Source organism: Lipotes vexillifer, unplaced genomic scaffold (genome assembly GCF_000442215.2).
Source record: "Lipotes vexillifer unplaced genomic scaffold, Lipotes_vexillifer_v1.1 scaffold1647, whole genome shotgun sequence".
Lineage (NCBI taxonomy): Eukaryota > Metazoa > Chordata > Mammalia > Artiodactyla > Lipotidae > Lipotes > Lipotes vexillifer.
In genome coordinates this window covers 324,613-333,897 of record NW_006799607.1, presented here as the reverse complement: position 1 = coordinate 333,897, position 9,285 = coordinate 324,613, and positions in this window count along the sequence as shown.

The following is a 9,285-nucleotide window of genomic DNA, read 5'->3' as shown; positions in this document are numbered from 1 at the left end:
TCCCAGTTGATTTGCACATGGTTAATTTGACTGGTAAATCTGAAGAAGATGACCAGCAGCCTACTGTTGCTGTAAGTTTTCCGACTTTCTGGAACAAAAATCCTGCACAATGGCCAGTGCAATCTGGATGGCTACTGAGTATTGTTCTACCGGAGGTGCCAAACTATGACCAAACATAGATTCTACCGGCGATGTCTTCTTGTATACTGAGTTAGGTCCAATATGAATCATCATCACTTTCATATTCAGGTGAGAGAAATCCCATCTAGACTGGCCTGGCCTTGGAATCCAGAACCAAGTGAAGAGGATTCAGCTGTCAAAGGGGGGTAAAGAGGGCCTGGGGTTGGAAGAAAGGGTCACAGACACAGAAGTAAGCACTTCATGAAAACTAAGCAAATGGTATTTCTAGGTAAATCAGTCTTTCTGTGCTGGACTAATTAGAAGAACTTCACAGCTCTCTATCCCCAAGCTTTCTCACTCTCTGGAATTGAGGGCTTTTACTGCTTCCCCCATTACTTTTTAAATTAAGTAATAAATAAAATGAATAGTATTTTATTATTATTATTATTTTTGGCTGCATGGCATACAGGATCTTTTTTCCCTGACCAGGGATTGAACCTGTGCTCCCTGAAGTGGAAACATGGAGTCTTCACCACTGGACCCCCAAGGAAGTCCCTGAAGAGTATTTTATAGATAAGAAAACTTTAGCCTCAGCAGGATAAATCTGGGGACAGTTCCAATAGTTAGTTCCCCAGAGATGCATGTGAAGTGGTCCTTACAGTTTTCGCAAACTAGAATACCTGATAGTATTTATCAGTGCAACAGGTCAGGTGCAGTGTAAAGATATGGGAACTGAATAAGTAATATTGACCCTAACTATGCATTCACGCACAGGCATTTACAGATTTTTACCCAGTCTTTGAATTAAAAGATAGATTCTCTGAGTCTGATCAATGTCAGCCTCTTGAGATGCACTAAAATGAAATTCAGAAAAAGTTGAATAACTTAAACTACTCTGGAGTTACAGACAACTGAAGTAGAAAGCCTCTTAAGCAATATGAGAGAAGAAAAAAAGGGACAAAAATCTACCTACTAGCTTGGGTTGTAGAACTCATGTTTTTAGGAGTTGGGAGAATAGAAACTTTGGAGCAGGTGTTTCATGTGACAGATCATTAGATCTGTTATCTAGGTCTGTATTAGATCTGTATAGTATCTATTGAGATACTACAGATGAGGAAAGATGTTAAGTGCATTTGCTTTGTATCATCAACAGAGATTTTTTGCTGCCTCTGAAAGCTTGCTGTCAAGATTTAATTTAATATTTAATTAATTTCCTCTCTGCCGATCTGTGATTTCCCTTAATGCCATTTCCTTTTCTAGAGAGATCACAGATTACTGTAAATTATTTGTGTTCAGTGAGGATGGACATAACGGTAGTAATAATGAGAACAAGAATAGTGACTGGCCATTTATACATAAAATGAATTCCGTTAGAAACACCTATAAATATTGTACCAGCATTATTAATTGGCTTAATAAGATCAATTGGCATAATAAGATCTAAGTTGTTTATTATAAATAAAATAAATAAAAATTCACTAGTCAGCAATAGATATTAGTATTTTTCTTTTTTAAAAATCCCTTCTTTGATAGCCCTAAATGCTTTATTTCTTAGGGGTCTAATATTGACTTCACTAGTGTCAGTGAAGTTACCAGCTTGTGGCTGAATCACCCTCACTCTAGTATTCAGACATGGTTTGACACATCTAAATTAGGGTGAGGAAGATTATCCCAGAATATGGAGGCTCTCTTTTGGCAGGAATTAGGGGATGGGGACTTATTCTGAATAAAGAGGAAGTGAAGACTGGAAAGGTTACTTGGTCAACAGAGAGAAAAGATTAGCCTGAAAATAGAAACTGTCATTCCCAATATTCTCAAGCTCAGACTGCATGAACATATGAATACTTGGCACTAAGTAAATGGTTATAAAAAAAAACACATCTAATTCCCAGTCTGTAATCTACCAGTGACATTTAAAAATAAGATACCACCACTGGTGATGATGTAAGTGTTGTTTGCGAGAAGGGCTGCTAGTATAGCTTATGATAGCATCTTAATAAACAATATTGGTTTTGTGTTGTAATGAGGTTTAAAACTTAGATTGAGAATCAAGCTTCTCTGCATATATGTATGTATAAGGAAAATCTATTTTTCCTTAAAACACCTGCATTATATCACTTTAGAGGTAAAGGATGATTTTCTCCCTTCTTAAATCTCCTCTTGATAAATATATTTTCATTGGAAGATGTTTTACGTAGTCCCTCATCTAAGTGGAAAGATTACAGGTACTATAACAGGGAATCTTCAAGAATATAAGGAGAATATTTTAGTCAGAATAATTTCTTACATGAGATGATATCAAGTCACTAGTTAATTTCTAGAAAGAATAAATGCCATGGGCATAGAAAAATAGGAACTGATGAATAAGAAAGGCAATCTTCATCAAGGTTTGTTTCTTGGAATATGTATAGCTAGAACCTGTATGACACTTTTCGTTTTATTTTAATTGCTAATACAATTTTTTTATATTTTAAAAATTGATACTGTTCATATTAAGAACATTTATTTGAAATGTCTTACATAGCATTCTAACACAACCTGAAATAATGTGGTTTTTCTTTAGCTGCTGTACTACCTCTCTACCCTCCCTCAATAAAACACACAAAACACCTTATTACAACCTTAATACTTTAAAAATTTTTAAAAACTCTAAAATTACAACTCAAATAATTATTTAACCAATAAAAATAACATTATTTTATGAGACTCATTTTAGGGAGTATTAGTTATTATCTTGTAATTCTACATTTTTTCTCATTCTTCCCTTCCATTTTATTTCCGCTCCTCTTTTAGCATACCTTCATACGTCTGTCATCATTTTGCTCACGAGAAAAAAAGGTGGCATTTTTAAATATCAAGTAATATGTGTTATAGCTTTACTAAACATTTCATCACCAGTTTGTTGCGAGATTTATAAATCTGATTTTCATTAAAAAAGAGAAAGAATCAACACCATATGTTGTGCTAAATCCTATGCAGCTGCTGCTACAGCAGCTTAATAATGTGTGAACTAGAAGGCATTCAGTACTTTGTGTGATATACAGGACTGTAACTTCTTTCAAATGTTGTGATTTTTTTTTTAATATTAAGATTAAAATCTAAGAAAACATGGTAAAATGGAATAACTTAGAAGTGTTAACATTTATTTTATAGAAAAGAGAGTTCTCTTTAAATCAGTAGCTAAATGGGTATCTATAACAAATTAAAATACCCAAGTACTCTTGAAATTGAAATAGAAAAGCAGGCTCAAACAAGAATGTTATATATTAATGCAGCTCCTCTTGTAATCTTAACTTCATTGCAATGTACTTTTGCCTAAATATCAATCTAGTTGGCATTTTTATTACAATTCTGCAAATGGAAAGAGAGCAAATGAACCATTTACTGCCTTTATTTTCTAAGTATAATCATGTTTCTGTTTTCCATTCAATGATAGTCAACTTTTTTCCACTCCAACATAAAACATTCTTGAGTGTTAATGATCAGTTATGGTAAGAGGTTGATATTGTACCCCGTGCTCATTTATATTACAATGTACAGAATGTCAGAATCAGTTATTTATAAACTTTAGTTGAGAGGTCAGGAAATAATACCCTAATGTAAAACTGTGCATATTTTAAATAATATTTATGGGCCAACCACATATGAGATATAAACACTACCCTACATATATATCTCAAATTTATTAGATTTGAAGTAACCACACTGAAGGAGGAAAATCATTTTTAAAAGCACCATAAAGCAAGATAGTAATTTTCTTCTTAAGTGTGCTTTTTTTAGATTTGTTTTTTATTGAGGTAATGTCAGTTTATGACATTATATAAGTTCCATTTGTACAACATGATATTATCTACTTCTGCATACTTTTCAATGTGCTCACCACCAAAAATGTAGTTTCTGTCCATCACCATACAGCTGATCCCATTAAATGTGCATCTGCACATGGAAATTACATGCTTCTCTTTCATTGAAAAGAAACACCTCATGATAATGATGATTAATTTTCCTATGTTAATATAAATTTGCATTATTTCTGCATGTATCATGACAAAACAGAATGAGTTCATGAATTAGTGTGAAAAATGTTTCCTTGCTATAGAAATAAGACAGGTGGCTATTTTCCATCTAGTATAAGGACATTATAAGAACAATCTATAGACCAATATTCTTAATGAATATAGACAAAGAGTGTTCAAAAAATACTCGGAAAAAATGAATCCAACAATATATAAAAATAATTATATACGGCTAAATGGGCTTCATCCAGAGAATGCATTGGCAATTTTATACGTAAAAACTATCGATATAATATACTCTATTAATAGATTAAATGACACACAGCACATGATCATCTCTGATACTGATACAGTAGGATATTCACAGTATATTCACTATTTAATACCTACTAGGATGACTAAAGTCAAAAGGACAGATCATAAAACTAGCTGGCCAGGATGTTGAGAAATTGGTGGTAGGAATGTAAAATGTTATAGACTCCATGGGAAATAGTTCAGCTGTTTATCAAAATGTTAAAAATAGAGTTACTATATAATCCAGAAATTCCCCTCCTCGGTATTTTCATATGTATATACCTATGAATAATAAAAACATATGTCTACCATAACTTCCCTTCACTTTTTCACAGCAGCATGGTTTATTAATAGACAAAAAGTAGAAATAATCTAAATGTCCATCAACTGATAAATGAGCAAATAAAATGTGTTATATCCATACAATGAAATATTATTCATTGTAAGAATTAAGTAATGATACATGCTACAATATAGAAAAACCTTGTAAATTTTATTCCAGATATAAAAAGACATCCACAAATACGACATATTGTGTGAGTCCATTTATACAACATAATTAAATTAGTAATTCACAAAAAGGGGCATATTAAAATATTCAAGTGTACGGAAACTAAACAATTCACTTACAAATAACACTTGGGACAAAAAAATACTCAGGAAAATAGAAAATATTTAATGAGTAAATATGGAAACACAGTAGATCAAAACTTGTTCAATACAGCTAAAACAGTCTTGAGAAATGTGTCTTTAAGTATTTATATTAGGAAAAAAAGAATTATGAATATAATGACTTAAATTATTCCCTTATGATGCTGGAAAAAGAAAATCAAATTAAACCCAAAGGAAGTAGAAGAGAGAAAATTAGAAAGGTAAGAGTTGAAACTAATAAAGTAAGATAATTGTACCTATAATAATTAATAATAATATAGATTAAAATTTTAAAGAGAAAATGCAATAAAATAAAAATCTATGAACTCAAAATAAATTTCATTAATTGATTTCTATGATAGACTATTGATGGAATTCTCATCTTCATTTGTGTTCTTCCATCTCTGATGTTTCACCTTCTTTTAAAAGCTTACGTAGTTAGGTCAGCCACACAAGAATAATCTCCCTTTTCCATAACACACAGTCAGCTTATTAGTAAACTAATCACAGAACTATATTCCAGACTACACCCACACTCAAGAGAAGGAGATTATATAAGTCATTTACACTACGGTGCAGGGATCTTAGGGGAATATCTTAGAATCTTCTCTATCACATGATTAGAATATACAGACATGAGGGAATTCCCTGGTGGCCCAGTGGTTAGGACTGGGCTTCCACTGCAGGGGCCTGAGTTCAATCCCTGGTCAGGGAACTAAAATCCTGACAGCCGCATGGCACAGCCAAAAAAAACCAAAAACTACAACAACAAAAAAAAACAGGTATGAATTACCATGATTAGTTGTGTACTTATTTTGTGTATTTCCATAGTTTACATTAATCATTAAAAAAATATTTTTAAGTATCCTTGAAGCATTAAAAATGAGCTACTTCCTGACAGCCGCATGGCACAGCCAAAAAAAACCAAAAACTACAACAACAAAAAAAAACAGGTATGAATTACCATGATTAGTTGTGTACTTATTTTGTGTATTTCCATAGTTTACATTAATCATTAAAAAAATATTTTTAAGTATCCTTGAAGCATTAAAAATGAGCTACTGGGCTTCCCTGGTGGCGCAGTGGTTGACAGTCCGCCTGCCGATGCAGGGGACGCTGGTTCGTGCCCCGATCCGGGAAGATCCCACATGCCGCGGAGCGGCTGGGCTCGTAAGCCAGGGCCGCTGAGCCTGCGTGTCCGGAGCCTGTTCTCCGCAACGGGAGAGGCCACAGCAGTGAGAGGCCCGTGTACTGGAAAAATAAATAAATAAATAAAATGAGCTACTGTTTTGAGGGTACACTAATTTTGTTAAACATTTTAGTCTAGAAGCCTCCTTCATCTTTGCTTCTAGTAGCAACACCCAAAGGAAATCACTATCCTGATTTCTGAAAATATAGATGATTTCTCTCAGGCAATTTTGAAGATCAGTTCTGGAATTAGTCTTTCCAGTTTTTATCTTTACATCTTTCCTTCTTTTCCATTGCTTCAAAATTGACATCTCATCCTCCTTCCACAAACAATAACAACAACAACAAAATATATATATTTCCTTAGAGAAACTGAATGATTCTTAGAATTAGGAGGGGAGCAATGTTATTTACCAGCAGAGTGTTACAACGATCTGCCCCAGCGCCATTCCTTATCCCAGCATGCATTTCATTAAGAATCTGCTATGTCAAATAAGTACAAAAATATTGAGAGTGCAGATAGCATGCGGAAGGTCATCGTTGTTGCTTGTTTATTTTTCTGCACTTGTTGCCTTTTCTACTGATATAGAGAAACTGACAGAAAAATCTAGTCTCTAACACCATTTACATGTTTACAAATTTGATGATAAGCTTAATTTTATAATAAATATTATTTTTTCTTGAGTTTCCATCTACATGCCACTCAACAGCATTTGGCCTTTACTTCATATTTTCAGAGGAGTCATTATTATTAAATTTTGTGGTTTTTAATATGTTCCTTTGACATCCATAAATCTAGCTTCAATAATAAACATTAGAAAGAGGCAGATGGAAAAAACAAGAGAATAAATTTAAAAATTGAAAAAGAGCAAAAAGTTGCAAAATAGGGAAAATAAGAAAGAAGAAAGGTCTATACTGCCTGAAAAAAATCAGTTGTATTTGAGTGTTATTAATGTCATAGTAGATATTTTATGTATTGATTAATTTAATTCATGACTAAAATTAATAATTTTTTTCTTCTCAAATATCCTGGTGTTCCACTGGGCTTATCAAAACCCAGCATTTACTTTAGTATTCCTAAGTCCAGGCATTAAAAATTACAAGTTAATTCTGTTAAAAATGTGTCCTTATATCTTGTTAATGGTTATTTAGGAGGTTTTACAACATGAAATTTTATGTTAATACTAAAATAGATTTTTACTATATGAAGATACCCAAATTTAGTGCAGTGCACAAAGTTTTATGAGATATTTCCTGTTATGCTCTGCCAAGATATACAGTTTATGATTTTTAATTTATTTTTCATGATATTTATGATTTTTTATTCATTTAAAAAATTTTCCTTTTCAATTTGATTAGTTTTACAGCTATTCACTAGTCTCTTCTCAATCTTTCTCCCTTTCATTCATTCTTCCTTTCTTTCCTCTTTTTAATTTTCTGACTATGTCATTATTGCAATTTTTTATTTTGATCTTGTAGTCTATTTGGCCATACAAACTCCAGAGCTTCTCATAGGAGTGAATGAAACCTCTATTTCAACTACATCAGGGTTCAAACTCTCATTGTTTCCTTTCCTTTATGGCAATTGTGACTAAGAGTACTGTCTGATACATCTCATGCAAACAAATGTCTCAGATTTGGTTTCCAGAGGACCTCAATCCAGCATAGTTTTTAATACATCAACTCCTTTCTTCCTATCTAACCTTCCTATCTAGCACAGATCATTGCTGCTCCTGACAACCAAACTTGCACTCTCTACTTCACGCTTTACCAGTTCTCACTGACAATCATTACGACATTGAAGATGGGTACAAGGACATCATGTCTTTGCAGAAAGAATGCACATACCTCCAGCAGATGTTCCACTTGGAGCAGAGAGAAGGCAGGAGAGTCACTGTGAAACCATCCTCCCTAGTTCATTTTCTACAAATGAACATGTAAGAGTCTTCCAACTGTTAAATGCTTAAATCTAGTGGTATGAAGCCAAAATGGTGCAAGAAGTAATGCCTGAATCCCACCCACGTCTTTAAAAAACACTAAAAAGCTGGAATGGATAATAAATTCACAAATTTAAATGATAAAAAATTTAAAGAGGTTTACTTTAAATCACGCTTGTGTCATTTGGAAGCAGAGTGAAAATCTACGATGACATATTTGAATTCAGAGAATTTCTACAGAATCTGCTTTCATATTTCCTCTTCTGAATTACATTTTGCATTAGGTCCCCATAGAAATCCTGAAATTTATAATTTTATTACAATTGGTTTTTATGACCTTTACTATTATATCTAACTGATTTATAAATAAGGAAACATTTTTAAACAAGTGCTATTGTGTTAAAATAATGTCAATGTATTTAATTAAAATTGAAATGAAAGAAAACATCCACCCTCTAGAAATTCCTTCTAGAATTTTTCCTTAAATTCCAGGTCACCATGCATTACACAGTGGATGAGGTAGTAAAAAGAGAATATCAAGTATTGAAATATTTAAGCATAAGCAATTCAGAATTTTCAAGAAAATTCTTAGGCAACCTTTAGAGTAAAATATCTGGTTTGAATTAGTTGAGCATATTAGAAACGGTTGCCCATGTGAGGCATAAAATGAGGAAAGGAACAGTTGCCGATATGAATAAAGTGTGTGTGTGTGTGTGTGTGTGTGTGTGTGTGTGTGTGGTGTGTGTGTAGAAGGAGATACAAGGGGAGAAATAGTATTGATAAAGATGACTTAACTAAAGGTGTTGGTTTGCATAGTTATAAGAAATAAGCATGACTCTGAAAAGAGCTCATTCTGCTAGTTACGGAAAAGTCTTAGATGCCTAAGGGATTTAGTTTGATGACAGAGGTACTACAAGATAAAGGCATTTTGTGAAACAAATTAAAGCAGGAACACAAGCCCAGAGTAGAGCAACGGAAGGTGCTGGACGTAAGTGGACACTGAAGTAGAAATTGAAGCCTTCAAGTCTGGGCAGAGGACAGACTGGGCATGATCTACAGATGTAAAAGAAAAGTCTAGG